The 16,824-nt window shown below is 40.4% G+C and overlaps 1 protein-coding gene across 4 annotated transcripts in view; it reads right to left on the bottom strand.

Moving 5' to 3' along the window:
* Nucleotides 1-12,037: 12,037 nt before the first annotated feature.
* The window catches only part of LOC135558926 (transcription factor E2-alpha-like), a 41,865-nt gene continuing 37,078 nt past the window's right edge, over nt 12,038-16,824 (bottom strand). For all 4 annotated transcript variants that reach the window (XM_064993151.1, XM_064993152.1, XM_064993155.1 and 1 more), the window contains one exon: nt 12,038-16,730. The gene's annotated coding sequence lies outside the window, so the exon portion shown is untranslated. The remainder of the gene's footprint in view (nt 16,731-16,824) is intronic.

Below are 16,824 nucleotides of genomic sequence, written 5' to 3'. Positions count from 1 at the left end.
ATCTTTAAAAGGTAGAGTCCTAATAACCAAGGCTGAAGGTATCTCTAGACTAACATATGGTGCTCTATCTTTATATCTTGACCATAACATAAGCAAGGAGATAGACCAGATGCTTTTCAACTTTCTTTGGAGAAACCGTACCCATTACATTAGGAAAACTGTTGTAATGAAAACTTATGAGAATGGTGGACTGAATTTTCTGGACTTTACTACTTTAAATAATACTTTTAAGATCAATTGGATAACACAATTCTGAAGAAGACCCACTTCTATCTGGAATTTTATTCCTCATGTCTTCTCTACTTTTGGTGGCCTTAACTTCATGTTGTTTAGCAATTATAATATTGACAAAGTTCCAGTGAAACTTTCTGCTTTTCATCGGCAGGTTTTCTTGTCATGGTCCTTAATTTATAAACACAATTTTTCTCCACACAGATATTATATATGGAATAATCGAGATATATTATATAAAAATACCTCTCTGTTTTTAGAATATTGGTTCTGAAATAATATCCTATTGGTGAGCCAACTGGTAAATGGAGAGGGTATTTTACTCAGTTATAAAGAATTATTATCACTTTACAAGGTCCCTGTAACACCTAAAGATTTTGCAATTGTTTTAGATGCCATTCCCTTAGGTGTTGCTATTCAGGAACGTGTCAAAACGTGTCAAGACCTGACCCTCAGAGCCTACCTTCTATTGACCCTGTTGACTCATCAGTAGGAAAGATTTGTTTATATTTTGGTCCATTCAACAACAGAGCGATAAGATCCTTGTTTCAGCAGGATGTTTTTTATGGAAACATTTTTATGTAATTCATTTCATTATTCTTTTGGCCAAATTTCATATACACAAATGTAAATTTACAAACAGAAAACCACATTTTCGTACCCTACAAAAAGAAATTGAACTGTATTTTAAGACGGTTAAATGCTCTACTAACAAAAAAGCTGTTAGAATTGTAAGTATATGCATGTCCCTTAAGGTCCTTGTGTAATTGTAATGTGATATTGTACCCCCTAGCTCGATTGTCTATTGTTTGTCATCTATGTATGCTTGTGTTCCCTCATGTGCTTTATGTATTGATTTGTTGTTAATAAAAAAAATATATATATTTTTTAAATTTAATAAAAGTTCTTTGTAGCCTCGTTTGAATGTTGTTGTTTACGTTACTGCCTTAATCACTAATCATCGTCGTAACTCACAAACGTAAAAATGAAAAAAAAAGACAATCATTTATTTGGCAGATTAATTTTGATTAATGTTTCACAATTGGATAAACGCATATAAACACACACATCACCATAGCTACCAAGGACAGTGGGAGTGAACTTCCGGAGAAGCGGGAATGGGGTGGGGGCGGAAACTGTAGCAAAGCTATGGCTGGGGTGCCGCGGGCGGTGTAGTAGCGGATCAGGAGCGCTGGAGGGCGGCAGCCAATTGTCAAAATGCAGCCTCAAATTCAAGTGCCGCCATAGGTAAAGACCTATTCTTGCCGAAAGGGAGGGCCAGACCTGTGCACATGGCTAGTCGAACTCTGCATTGTGACAATGCCGAAACATGAATCCATTTGCAAACCTGTGCCACATATTAATTTAAAGTTCACGCCGCGAAATATGCTTTTACAAGTGCCACCTTTATTTTATTATTAATCGTTAATTCCGTCTTTGGTGTGCTTATCAATGCATGCGCACCTTCCCCCCCTACTCCTATCGATAAAATGATTATCAGAATAATCATTGTATTTGTCATACAAACGTCCTACTGTGCGTGAAGTTTGAACTGCATTCTGTCATTACATGATAATGTGATGGGTACATCAAAATTGAACTTTTTTTTACACAAAAAAAACATTGATTAATAAAATATTTATCAGTCTTCCTCAAATGAATGGAATGAATCTGATTTTTTGGTCCTCAACTGGCAGCTCAGACACTAATAAGTGATGGGCATTCCGGCTCTTTTCAGTGAGCCGGCTTGTTCGGTTCAGTTTGCCAAAAAGAGCCATCTCTTTTGGCTCCCAAACGGCAAAAATATGTTTTGTAATTTTTCAAGTCAAACAGTTAGCGATAGTTTGAATATGATTGATGTTACAACAATTCAAAACAAACTATTGAATGAAATCATACTCTACCTTAACCACAATGTATTTAAAAATGCTTGGTTTGTTAAGAAAAATAATGCTGTTAAACATGTGGATTTAAAGTATAACTTTTTATTGTATATGAAACAAAGTGCACATAAATCTAACCATTCAAAACGAATACAATCTGAACAGCATAATAGAATATTGCACCATATCAAAGAAAAATAAATAACAATTTGCAAAACTGCAGCTTCCTACAAATTGAAATAAATGTAAAAAATGAGGATGCTATTACACAAGTGCATTTAAAGTATATAAACAAAATGCATATAAATGTAACAATTCAAAATGAATACTATCTGAACATAATAGAATATTGCACCATTTTCAAAGAAAAATAAATAACAGTGTGCAAAACTGGTCCCTCTTTTCTGTCATGTGGTTACATTTGCTTCTCTCTGGCGGCTGGCTGTGATTCGCTGCAAACCCTTACACATTTTTGAGGCTGTCACAGAGCTGAAAAGAAAGAACAGCAACTTATTAGTTCAGGTTCATGTTTTGTCTACTGATACTACATTCTCATCTACATATCTAATACTGGATTAAATAATGATGTAGTAATAACTGCTTACTGTACCTCTCTCCACTGATCTCTACAGTGACCTGCTCAAAGGGTTCCAGGACTGCACAGCTCCTCCACCACCTCCCATTCCTCCTGGGTCAGAACATCAGCATGTGCATTGACAATGGCCAGGGTAGAGATGATGGCATCCTTTGACTCAAGAAACCGCTTCAACATATAAAATGTTTAATTCCACCTTATAGTGCAGTCTTGTTTAGGCCTCAGCTCAGGCATCCCCTTCTGGCGTTGTGTAGACTTTAGTTTTTCAGCACCTACTGTGCTCCTGTGGAAGTATTCCACAGCTGCTTTCACTTTGTTCACAGTGGGCTTCATCACTTTCAGAGCATCTCTTACAGTCTGGTTGATTGTGTGGGCAAGACATGGATGATGGGTCCATTTGAATTTTGGGGGGGCTTTTGTTATGTTAGCTGCATTATCGCTAACACAACATACCACTTTTCCATCTACTTGCCATTCTCTGGCCACTCTCAACAGTTCCTCTGCCAAGTTCTCGGAGGTGTGTGTCACTGAACTCACAGTTCACATATGCCGGTGTAGGTTGTGTGTAGAACTGGCTTTATGAGATTTTTGGCAAATTCTACAATGTTCACTAACAGTCTACATTATTAAAATGCATCCAAATGCTACTGTGCTTCTGACTCATTTTCCAGCTGTTGTTTTCACAGCTGTCCTTCCTCTCTCTCCTCGGCTGCTAAGTCCGTGACTGTGAATGAGTTGGCTCGGCCCTCCCTCACGCATCTTTGGTTCATTGGTTGACACTGTCTGTCTGATTGATAGGAACAACAGGTGAGGCTGTTGTCAGAACGAGTGCTTGAGCATTTAGGCCTATATTATTTTTATTTCTTTTTTTACGTTCTTTGAATTAGTTAATTCTATTCACTTCAATCTTTTGATTATTTAGATCTTAATAATTAAAAAAAATTATAAATAGATTTGGCTCTTCTAATATGGGAGCCGGCTCCCAACGTTCACCTACAAGCCGACTCGTTCTCGAACGACCCATCACTATTAGACACGTCATTAAGGATAAATGGAGTTAGCCCTGAGTTAGCCTTCCCCGGAGCAGGTTAATTCTGAAGGATTTGTTGCCATAAAAATATACCTGACTTAAAAAGGTGAGTCACATTCACATGACTAGTTATCTCGAACTGAACTCAGTTGACCAAAGTTACCTCACCAACTCCTCAAAGTTGATTCCTAGGATAGCAGGTTGTTCTCTAACGAGTGATGTAAACAATATTTATGGTTTCCATTTGTTTTTTGAGTTGTTAGCTTCAACAGCACATAGTCGTGGCCAAAAGTTTTGAGAATGACACAAATATTAATTTCCAAAGTTTGCTGCTTCAGTGTCTTTAGATATTTTTGTCAGATGTTACTATGGAATACTAAAGTATAATTACAAGCATTTCATAAGTGTCAAAGGCTTTTATTGACAATTACATGAAGTTGATGCAAAGAGTCAATATTTGCAGTGTTGACCATTCTTTTTCAAGACCTCTGCAATCTGCTCTGGCATGCTGTCAATTAACTTCTGGGCCCCATCCTGATTGATGGCAGCCCATTCTTGCATTATCAATCTTTGGAGTTTGTCAGAATTTGTGGGTTTTTGTTTGTCTACCCGCCTCTTGAGGATTGACCACAAATCCTCAATGGGATTAAGGTCTTGGAGGTTTCCTGGCCATGGACCCATATTATCGATGTTTTGTTCCCCGAGCCACTTAGTTATGGCAATGTGCTCCATCATGCTGGAAAAGGCATTGTTCGTCACCAAACTGTTCCTGGATGGTTGGGAGAAGTTGCTCCCGGAGGATGTGTTGGTACCATTTTTTATTCATGGCTGTGTTCTTCGGCAAAATTGTGAGTGAGCCCACAGCCTTGGCTGAGAAGCAACCCCACACATGAATGGTCTCAGGAAGCTTTACTGTTGGCATGACAGGACTGATGGTAGTGCTCACCTTGTCTTCCTCCGGACAAGCTTTTTTCCGGAGACCCCAAATAATCAGAAAGGGGATTCATCAGAGAAAATGACTTTACCCCAGTTCTCAGCAGTCCAATCCCTGTACCTTTTGCAGAATATCAGTGTGTCCCTGATGTTTTTCCTGGAGAGACGTGGCTTCTTTGCTGCCCTTCTTGACACCAGGCCATCCTCCAAAAGTCTTTGCCTCACTGTGCATGCAGATGCACTCACACCTGCCTGCTGCAATTCCTGAGCAAGCTCTGTACTGGTGGTGCCCCGATCCCGCAGCTGAATCAACTTTAGGAGACGGTTCTGGCGCTTGCTGGACTTTCTTGGGCGCCCTGAAGCCTTCTTCACAACAATTGAACCACTCTCCTTGAAGTTCTTGATGATCCGATAAATGATTGATTTAGGTACAATCTTACTGGCAGCAATATCCTTGCCTGTGAAGCCCTTTTTGTGCAAAACAATGATGACAGCACGTGTTTCCTTGCAGGTAACCATGATTGACAGAGGAAGAACAATGATTCCAAGCACCACCCTCCTTTTGAAGCTTCCAGTCTGTTATTCAAACTCAATCAGCATGACAGAGTGATCTCCAGCCTTGTCCTCGTCAATACTCACACCTGTGTTAACGAGAAAATCACTGACATGATGTTAGCTTGTCCTTTTGTGGCAGGGCTGAAATGCAGTGGAAATGTTTTTTGGGGATTCAGTTCCTTTGCATGGCAAGGAGGGACTTTTCAATTAATTGCAATTCATCTGATCACTCTTCATAACATTCTGGAGTATCGCAAATTGCCATCATACAAACTGAGGCAGCAGACTTTGTGAAAATGAATATTTGTCACTCTCAAAACTTTTGGCCACGACTGTACAACCTGATTTCAAACAATCACTTAAATAGCAGCCAACCGTTGTCGCTGTTGATATCCTATGGTGTCATGATTCGTTGATTTCCATGATAGCAGCCTCCTGAAATCAACATCTGCCATTCCAAAATATAGATAGAAGCCTTCTACTAATTCTCATCTAACCAACTATGTATAGCAGGGTTCCCCAACAGGTGACCCTGCGGGCCAAATTCTGTAATTATATTTGGGCCCCCCCAACAGTGTTGCGTTTTTCTTTTGACGACCCCCATATCAAAATCCAAAACTGAAATGTAGTTGACTGTCTTCTGCAAGTTGTCCTCTAACCAGGTGAGGTAAAAAATATCTCCCTTTCCCATGTTTTTTTTTTTGTTATGTTAAATTCGACAGCATGTACAACCAGATTCAATTTATGTTTTGGGAATATAAATAAGTTTCAACATTTATTTCCAATGTTATTGTACTTAATCAGGTAAAAAAAAAAGACTGCTGAATGAGTCCAAAAACGCGCTGCCATTGATTTTGATGATATACCAGAAATCCTAAAATCGGGTTTGCCCTGCCTACGCAGACATCCTGCAAAGCAGGACAAGCAGTCCTCTTGGTAGAGAGCATATTCACTTACTGATTGGCAGCATGCACAATGATACTCACCTTCAACTACACAAAAAATACCTCTAGTATAATACCTCTAATACCTCTAGTCCTTGAATTTGCTGCTGACATATGGTACATAATCCAAGATCAGTGTACCAATGCCACCCCTCCAACTGAACCCCACAGCACCAACGTTGGAACCCTGCATTTGGGCGGAAGATTGAATAAGTCAATTTACAATCTTAACCAGAATCTGGGTTTAAAAGAGACCTGCAAAAAATATTTCCAGACAGGCCTTTTTTTCAGTTGCATGTACCATACAAGGCAGTGATGCAACCAGTCAGGATGCTCTCGATGGTGCAGCTGTAGAACCTTTTGAGGATCTGAGGATCCATGCCAAATCTTTTCAGTCTCCTGAGGGGGAATAGGCTTCGTCATGCCCTCTTCATGACCATCTTGGTGTGCTTCGACCATGTTAGTTTGTTGGTGATGTGGACACCAAGGTACTTGAATCTCTCAACCTGCTCCACTACAGCCCTGTCAATGAGAATGAGGGCGTGCTCGGCCTTCCTTTTCCTGTAGTCCACAATCATCTCCTTTGTCTTGATCGCGTTGAGGGAGAGGTTGTTGTCCTGGCACCACACAGCCAGGTCTCTGACATCCTCCTTATAGGCGGTCTCGTCATTGATCGGCAAACTTATTGGTGTTGGAGTCGTGCCTGGCCATGCAGTCATGAGGGACTGAGCACGCACCCCTGAGGGGCCCTCCTGTTGAGGATCAGCGTGGCGGATGTGTCGCTACCTACCCTTACCACCTGGGGGTGGCCCGTCAGGAAGCCCAGGATCCAGTTGAAGAGGGAGGTGTTTAGTCCCAGGGTCCTTAGCTTAGTGATGAGCTTTGAGGGCAGTATGGTGTTGAACGCTGAGCTGTAGTCAATGAATAGCATTCTCACATAGGTGTTCCTTTTGTCCAGGTGGGAAAGGGCAGTGTGGAGTGCAATAGAGATTGCATCATCTGTGGATCTGTTGGTGCGGTCTGCAAATTGGAGTAGGTCTAGGGTTTCTGAGATAATGGTATCGATGTGAGCTATGACCAGCCTTTCAAAGCATTTCATGGCTACAGACTTGAGTGCTACGGGTTGGTAATAATTTAGGCAGGTTACCTTAGTGTTCTTGGACACAGGGAGTATGGTGGTCTGCTTGAAACATGTTGGTATTCCATACTCAGTCAGGGAGAGGTTGAAAATGTCAGTGACGACTCTTTCCAGTTGGTCAGCACGTGCTCGGAGTACACGTCCTGGTAATCCATCTGGCCCAGCGGCCTTGTGAATGTTGACCTGTTTAAAGGTCTTACTCACATTGGTTGCAGTCGTCTGGAACAGCTGATGCTCTCATGCATGTTTCAGTGTTACTTGCTTCGAAGCGAACATAGACGAGCTAAATAACTTCTGTTAGGCTCGTGTCACTGGGAAGCTCTCGGCTGTGCTTCCCATTGTGGTCTGTAATAGTTTGCAAGCCCTGCCACATCCGACGAGCTTCGGAGCCGGTGTAGTACGATTCGATCTTAGTCCTGTATTGATGCTTTGCCTGTTTGATGGTTCATCGGAGGGCATAGCCGGATTTCTTATAAGCTTCTGGGTTAGAGTCCCGTTCCTTGTAAGCGGCAGCTCTACCCTTTAGCTCAATGCGAATGTTGCCTGTAATCCATGGCTTCTGGTTGGGGTATGTACAGTTGAAGTCGGAAGTTTACATACACTTAGGTTGAAGTCATTAAGACTTGTTTTTCAACCACTCCACAAATTTCTTGTTGACAAACTATAGTTTTGGCAAGTCAGTTAGTTCATCTACTTTGTTCATTTTTTCCAATTTTTCCAACAATTGTTTACAGACAGATTATTTCACTTATAATTCACTGTATCACAATTCCAGTGGTCCAGAAGTTTACATGCACTAAGTTGACTGTGTCTTTAAAACAGCTTGGAAAATTATGTCACTGCTTTATAAGCTTCTGATGGGGTAATTGACATCAGAGTCAATTGGAGGTGTACTTGTGGGTGTATTTCAAGGCCTACCTTCAAAGTCAGTGCCTCTTTGCTTGACATCATGGGAAAATCAAAAGAAATCAGCCAAGACCCCAGAAAATAAATTGTAAACCTCCACAAGTCTGGTTCATCCTTGGGAGCAATTTCCAAACGCCTGAAGGTACCATTTTTATATGTACAAACAATAGTACGCAAGTATAAACACCATGGGACCACACAGCAGTCATACCGCTCATCTCCTAGAGATGTCTCCTAGAGATGAACGTACTTTGGTGCGAAAAGAGCATATCAATCCCAGATCAACAGCAAAAGACCTTGTGAAGATGCTGGAGGAAACAGGTACAAAAGTATCTATATCCACAGTAAAACGAGTCCTATATCGACATAACCTGAAAGGCCGCTCAGGAAGGAAGAAGCCTCTGCTCCAAAACGGCCATAAAAAGCTAGACTATGGTTTGCAACTGCACATGGGGACAAAGATCATGCTTTTTGGAGAAATGTACTCTTGGTCTGATGAAACAAAAATAACACTGTTTGGCCATAAAGACCATTGTTATGTTTGGAGGGAAAGGGTTGGAGACTTGCAAGCCGAAGAACACCATCCCAACCATGAAGCACGGGGGTGACAGCATTATGTTGTGGGGGTGCTTTGCTGCAGGAGGGACTGGTACACCTCACAAAATAGATGGCTTCATGAGGTAGGAAAATTTGGTGGATATATTGAAGCAACATCTTAAGACATCAGTCAGGAAGTTAAAGCTTGGTCGCAAATGGGTCTTCCAAATGGACAATGACCCCATTTGAGCAAGGAGGCCTACAAACCTGACTCAGTTACACCAGCTCTGTCAGGAGGAATGGGCCAAAATTCACCCAAATTATTGTGGGAAGCTTGTGGAAGGCTACCCGAAACGTTTGACCCAAGTTTAAATTGTTTAAGGCAACGCTAGAAAATACACTCAATTAGTATGTAAGCTGAAAGTCATTCTCTCTACTTTTATTCCTACATTTTACATTATTAAAATAATGTGGTGATCCTAACTGAACTAAGACAGGGAATGTTTACTAGGATTAAATGTCAGAAATTGTGAAAAACTGAGTTTAAATGTATTTGGCTAAGGTGTATGTAAACTTACGACTTCAACTGTATGTACAGTCACTGTGGGGACAACGTCCTCCATGCACTTATTGATAAAGCCAGTATCTGATGGGGTGTACTCCTCAATGCCATCAGAAGAATCCCGGAACATATTCCAGTCTGTGATAGCAAAACAGTCCTGTAGTTTAGCATCTGCTTCATCTGGTCACTTTTTTATAGACCGAGTCACTGGTGCTTCCTGCTTTAATTTTCACTTGTAAGCAGGAATCAGGAGGATAGAGTTATGGTCAGATTTGCTAAATGGAGGGCAAGGGAGAGCATTTGCGCACATCTCTGGGTGTGAAGTAAAGGTGGTCTAGAATTTTTCCCCCTCTGGTTGCACATTTAACATGCTGATAGAAATGGAGGTAAATCTGATTTAGAGCTCTACAGGGAACTTGAGACAGGATTTTGTCGAAGCATAGATATGGGGAAGGGTACCAAAAAATGTCTGCAACATTGAAGGTCCCCAAAAACACAGTGGCCTCCATCATTCTGAAATGTCAGTGGTTTGGAATCACCAAGGCTCTTCCTAGAGCTGGCAGCCCAGCCAAACTGAGCAATTGGGGGAGAAGGGCCTTAGTCAGGGAGGTGACCATGAACCCGATGGTCATTTATTGAATCTGCGGTTATTCTGATATTTTTTTGGTTACCAATATTTACATGTAAATAACTCTCAGGTCTGATGAAACCAAGATTGAACTCGTTGGCCTGAATGCCAAGTGTCACGTCTGGAGGAAACCAGGCACCATGCCTACAGTGAAGCATGGTGGTGACAGAATTATGCAGTCAGGATGAGAATGAGATGTTCGTCGAGCAGGTGTCCACATACTTACAATTTGGAAGCTAATAGATTGCATTTAGTTAAATTAGACAATAATTGTAATAAGATGATACTATTTACATGTAAATATTGGTAACCAAAAAAATATCAGAATAACCGCAGATTCAATAAATGTTATTGAAACGCTATGAAGCTATTTTAGCCTACAGATCACATATTGTAAACAAATAATCTGAACCACACATTTTGGATTTCTGTGCATCCTTCACAATTGCAAATCAATATCCCAAAACAGTACACACGTTTTTTCCCCCGAACCTGCACATCGTCTCTCTTTTGTGGCACCAATGTGAGTACTTATGTTACTGGCAGGGGTAACAGTGTTGCAGTAGTCTTATGTGTAGTGAGTGAATAATAACAAGCAAACCGAACTCCGAACACCTCTCCAGATGGTCTCAGTTCGCTTCAGGGACTCTTTTGAATTGTCTGATTTCCTTTGGAGCGAACCTCACAGAGTTCACAAAGATTGGCTGAAAGGGAAAACTCCCTTTCAGCCAATCTTTGTGGATTGACTGCATTGTTTGAATGGAATGATGGCATATTGGCAGTTAATTTAAACAATTTATGGAATCATTCCCCTGAAAAACTGTCTGGCTCGCTAACAAACATACAGTGCAGATAAATTCAAATGTATTATTTGACATATCTTATCACAGCACTTGCAAACCATGGTCGATCAACTCCCTGACCTTTATCCCATCATAAGAAGGTTCATGTCCATTCTATTATTCTAATTCCTAACAGTATGGTCATCACTATCCGGTCAAGTTAGGAAGTCATAAACCCCACCTATTTCTATAAATTTGTTCTTAATATGACTGATGACTTAATAATTAAGCAATAAGGCCCAAGGGGGTGTGGTATATGGCCAATATACCACCACTAAGAGCTGTTCTTTAGGCACAATGCAACCCGGAGTGCTATATACACAGCCCTTAGCCGTGGTATATTGGCCATATATTTCAAAACCCAGAGGTGCATTATTGAGATTATACACTGGTTACCAACGTAATTAGAACAGTAAAAATAAATGTCATACCCATGGCATACGGTCTGATATACTACGGCTGTCAGCCAATCAGCATTCAGGGCTCGAACCACCCAGTTTATAATTATTAATAACACCTAATAGGTGTTTTTAACACGGGAAATAGTTTGCGAATGTTGGCTAACATTCCATTTGCTTTGTTTGTGTTAGCCGCAACCATTTGCTAAAATGTTAGCAAACAGTCTGAAGGTAGTGTGCAGCGAGCATGTGTCTGTTTCGTGTCTAAACTGCCGCTGTTGACTAAGTAAGTATTTAGCCACATTTTTCGTTCTCATTGAGTCTCTCCTCATAGCTCTAGAATCATTGGAAATTGAATAATCAAACTGACATTGTATGGGGTCATTACTCAAAAAAATGCAAAGGACTGGAGAATATCATAATTAGCCTGTAAATGGGAGTATACTTCCAGTAGCCTTCTTTCAGATCTGTCTTTAGTTGCAATGGAGTATACAGGTATACACTTATAGCCATTTTCCCATCCAGCGCTTTTGTAATTATTCAAAAACATAAAACGCTTGGGGCATTCTCAGCCGCTTCCTTCAGGCTACCTGCAGCACACACCTTCACAAAAGAATTGCCAACAGATCCCAAATATTATGAGGCCTGAGGACTGAAAAGGAACAAATGGTTGTATTGATGCTAGGTCAGGTGGCAATTCAACTATATTTCTTAATTCTACCTATTCCTTCTAAATCCATGAAGAGGGCATGAGCATCAGGCGGAAGGGTGGAATTGCACTGTAGTAGACCTTCGCAGAGAAATAATCATGTTTTCAATACACAGTAGCCTACAAACAAAAGCAAATAATCTAAATATGTTTTCAACCCTTTATTAATGTTTTTTTTCTTATTTAGGTATACAAGCTCAAAAAGACAGACATTGAAAAAAATGTATATTTCTCTTATTAAAAATGGCACATTTATTGCTACATTACTGTTATATACACGACAGTTCTCAATATCTACTTTATATATAAAAAATAGGAAACTGGAGGCACTTTGAGGACAAATGGATTCTGTCCCCAATGTAAGAGAGACAGTGAGTTTTGTAGCAGTGTGTCCATCTGTTAAACAGGGCAGAGATTGGCAGACCATGAGAGGCCCCTTGGCAAAATACTAGTTGTGCATTTTGACAAGGGAAGTTCTAAGGATACTGTACTCAACATTCAGTTAATATTAACGAAAAAGGAACACATGTCAGCGATGTTGAGTTTTCAAATCTCATTCGAGTTATAAATCAAAAGACAATACATGTCCTCTGTGAAACAGACAAACCAATGGCAGTTGAGGTGGAAACAATACATTACTGATACTAATGCTTAGGGTTTCATCTGGAGGATGGTTATTATGAAAGAAACTGACAAAATCAAGACAAATACTGTTATAATTCAGTATCACTCTGCACGGGAAAATACTGTTTAGTTAATAAGTAAAACAAAAAAAACTGGTCAAGTCCTATATACAGGACATGTCAATTTCAGATGTTTGATATGGTAACAAAAAATGAATCTCTGTCCTAATTCAGTAGAAAATAAAGTTCAGACGACTGTTGCAAATAAAAAAGAAGGACATCATACTCTATTCCACATGAGTATTGTTTCCAAATCGCCAATGGTTTGTACAGAAGATAAAAGGTCTGGGGACACTTCTATTATAGAAACTTATAATAGGGCTCAGTAAATCAAAGCGGACTCAGTTGTTTGCCAAAATCTGAGATGCCATCACTAACTGACAGAGAAAAGATGTAAAAAAAAAACTAAAAAAACTTTAGTTTATTTTACTTTGGGCGCTAATAAGAACAATATTCATAGAGATTTACTGAAGCATTGCCCCACTCTTCCCTCCCATGTCAACATGTCCCTCCCATGTTTATCTGTTAAAGGTTCTCTTGGAAAGCCATTCATGCAGAGACAATCACAATTCAACAGTGTTCAGGCACTGGTGAGTAACCACTAACAATGATCCCAAAATCAGGAGAATGACTAAGGTTGCCCTATTCATTAATTCCTCATACATCTTTTTCTGTTTGTTTTGAAATGTTTAACTAGGACCAACAGACATTGACAATACAGCAACTGTAGACCTAGCAAGCCAAAAGGTATTGATATAAAATCTAACTTGTATGAAACACATACAACTTTGTTCCTTTTTCAATTGTTTGTACTAAATGTTTGTGTGACAATGCTTGCCAATAGAGCCCCACAGTAGGAGTCATAATACGCATAAAACCTAGCAATCAAACAGGGAAATGGTTCCAATTGTTTTTCCACCATTAATTTTTCACTCAGGGGATTTTTGGAAACACTTAAAAGGGCTGCTGTGTTTCATGTAGGCTTACCCTGGCCTGACGTTTTGACAACCATGTAAATCTCTCTCAGACAAGGGGACTTTTATCAATATAGTCGGCTCCATTTACTCAGATTCAAAAATGCAAATTACTATCAAATTAGACCATGCAAAACTACAAATCCCTGCAAACCATCTCAAGCGAGCACCTTGAGAAAATGTGCCAATTTATAACTTGCACAAGACAGCTCCCGGAATTGTAAATTGAAAGAAATTTAGCCAATTTATGAATTACAGCAATTAGCTAAGAGATTGTTAATCCAAAGATTACTGCCTTGATTCGGCAGTCTTGTCCAGATCATCATGGCATTGGTATTTGTTTATGATCCCACCCCCAATGCATTTTTTAATTCAAGCGAATACATTGTTAAAAAAATAAAATAAAAATCACCTTGTCCTTAAAAGATTTACTCGGTTTTCAAAACATCACCCAGGGTAAACCTACATGAAACACAGCCCTTATTTTAAGTGTGTCTAAGATCCCTGACGGGAAAAATGAATGGTGGAAAAACAATTGGAAACATCTCTCTCTTTGACCGCTCGGTTTTATGGGTATTATGACTCATACTATGGTACTCTATACTCAGACATTTCCATTTTCCTTTGATAGTGAGTAAGTAGTAATAACTGGTTTAAATTACATATACAGACTTTTTGCATTTTTTTTTTTAAACAGACATTCTCCAAATTACAGGTACTTTCAAAAGTTTGGGGATGTTCTAGCCAGATTAGGAGTTGGCATGAACTACTTTTACACCAAAGAAACTGGCACGTCATGCTTTTCCCAAAGAAGAAGAAGAAAAAAAAGAGATCACTTCGTTTGGGAGGGAAGAGAGACACTTAAAGTTTGTTCCTGGTATCTTTAAAATGAGTCGTCCTTACATTTCAACAATGTTTATGAAAAGAAAGTAAGCAATCCAAAAGAAAACCCATACAGCTATCTTACAAAGTAAAAAACAAACAAAAAACAAATCACTTCTACAAAAAGGATCCTTACAAACAGGCTTCGTAAATTGTTCAAAACACCCAACGCTTCCTGTAATTTAAGGAACACAAATTGTCCATCGATGGCAGTTGAATGCATTCAAGGGAAGATATCCATGACATTTCAGAATGCACACCACAAAATAAACCCTCTTGAAGTCCAACAGCCATTCCTTCTGTATGGGAGAGGCTATACGGATACGCATGGTGCCAAAATGAATGATGCAGCCGAGGGTCGAGTGGAGACGAATGGCTTCGGCGCAGTCTGTCGTCCAGATGAGTCCTTCACAGCTAGCTAGTTTATGCTGGCTAAAACAGCAGCATGGCGATAGTTAAAAAAATAAAAACTTGTAAAAGAAAGTAATGTTTATTTCTATGGTCGAGCAACGACAAAACGGTGCGAATGGCGTGGTGCTTGTCGGCGTGACTTGCTTGCCACTGGGCAGCAGTAGAACATATCCCCAGAGGTAGTTAAAAGGGGCCAATTCGTTCCACCCCACTTGATTTTAATTTGAGTAGGATAGCAGCCTACATGAGAAATAACTTGTACTACTGGTAGTAACCACCTGGATGAACAATTACTCTGATTAAAACTGAACGATTCTGAACACTTCCAAGTCCCAACTTCGGCAGACAAGTTTTAAATTCTTGCTGAATTTTCTAGCCACGAGCATAAACTAGCCAGTTGGGAAGAACTCTTCAGCTCGACTGACTGAGCGGAATCTGTTCAGCTCCACTTGACTCTGCGCGACATACGCCATCAATTTGGGCACCAAGTGTGTACCTATAGCCTCTCCTCTTCAAACTAACTGTAGTCTACTGAAAACCTAGTCTTTTAAGTACGCATGACCTGGACATCTAGGTTTGCCTTGCCAACTGACGACACTTGCGCCACAAACGTGAAGAGAAGGCAATGAAGGCAGGTGGTTGACTGAGTTTGGGGCAGAGTATACTGACCACGTGTCCACATGGACTGGCTGAAATGGAAACAGAACCAGAGGGGCAAAGACGGGTACGGTGGAGTGGGAGAGGCTTGCTCTGGTTCAGAGCACACACACATCCTGCATGTTTCAGTCCAATCTCCCCAAGACAGAGTGAGGAAGTCTTGAGATGACCATGCCAGTGTGATCCTGTGGAATAGTAGGTGAACGGGGAGTGGTTTTCAGCTAGTAGCGAGTCATGACCTGTCCTGGGTCTCGGTATGTATTGATGAGCTCACCTTCCTCACTGGCAGTCCTTCAACTCCACTCATGGCAGTGACGACAAACAGATGAAGACAAAATGGAAGGATTGTAGGATCCCGGGATCAAAAAAAATACACACCATAATAAATCTTCAGACGGGCCTGTGTCTGGGCAGCCCTTACGAGAAGGCATAAAGAAATATGGCCAAAGTTGGCTAGGGTTTCTTTTTTATCATTGTGCTATATAACAGCACTCTGCCTGCCAATTCAGTAAGTGTCCATTCGTCACTATGACAGTCCAGTCTTCTCAATTCTGGTGGCTGGATACCTCAAACTCTACTTCTGTGTTTGACATTGAGGAAAAAAAGTAAAAATGATGGTGGGGATGACGACAACGATTGTAACTTGCCCAAGCCTTGGCGTTATGCATGTACATCAGGCACATAGTTACTCATACAGGTTAGATTCTGATGTCACCTTTTCTTGTGATGAAAGTAAGACCTTACTTTTCAGGTGGGAATGGCAAATGACTATCAAAAGGACACACAATCCTAGGTTGCTCACATGAGCAATTGATCCAAAAATACTATTTGATCCAAACAAATTTTGCTCCCAACACGTAAAGCAACTTCTTCAAAATGTCTTACAAAAACATGACCATTACGCAAAAAAAATAATTGCGTTTAACTTTCCTCTGCCTGTGATCCAGTCTCTCCTTGGAGTTCAGGGTGTTTACTGTAAGTATTCTTCAAAACTCTGTGTATTGGTGTATGTATTGTGTGTTCATGGTCAGGAATGTGGCCACTGGCGTTTGTCAGTTGTGTGCGTGTTTGTGTGAGAATGTGCGTGTGTGTGTTTGTGTGAGAATGTGCTTCTCCACTATATGTGCTAGCATATATAGAGAGCACCTTTGTGGATTGACACACACTGAGATGCATGATAAGAGAATAAGGCCACGTCTTCTAAGAGCTGTACAAATCAACAGGATCAGGAGCTGGAAGAGAGAAACAGGGATTGTTATATTATGGTAACACACACGTGCCACAATACATGCGATATGGACAGTCACAGTATGACAGCAGAGAATG

Source organism: Oncorhynchus masou, chromosome 17 (genome assembly GCF_036934945.1).
Source record: "Oncorhynchus masou masou isolate Uvic2021 chromosome 17, UVic_Omas_1.1, whole genome shotgun sequence".
NCBI classification, from domain to species: Eukaryota; Metazoa; Chordata; class Actinopteri; order Salmoniformes; family Salmonidae; genus Oncorhynchus; species Oncorhynchus masou.
The sequence above is the reverse complement of the archived record's forward strand: the minus strand, read 5'-3'. Positions and strand labels throughout refer to the sequence as shown.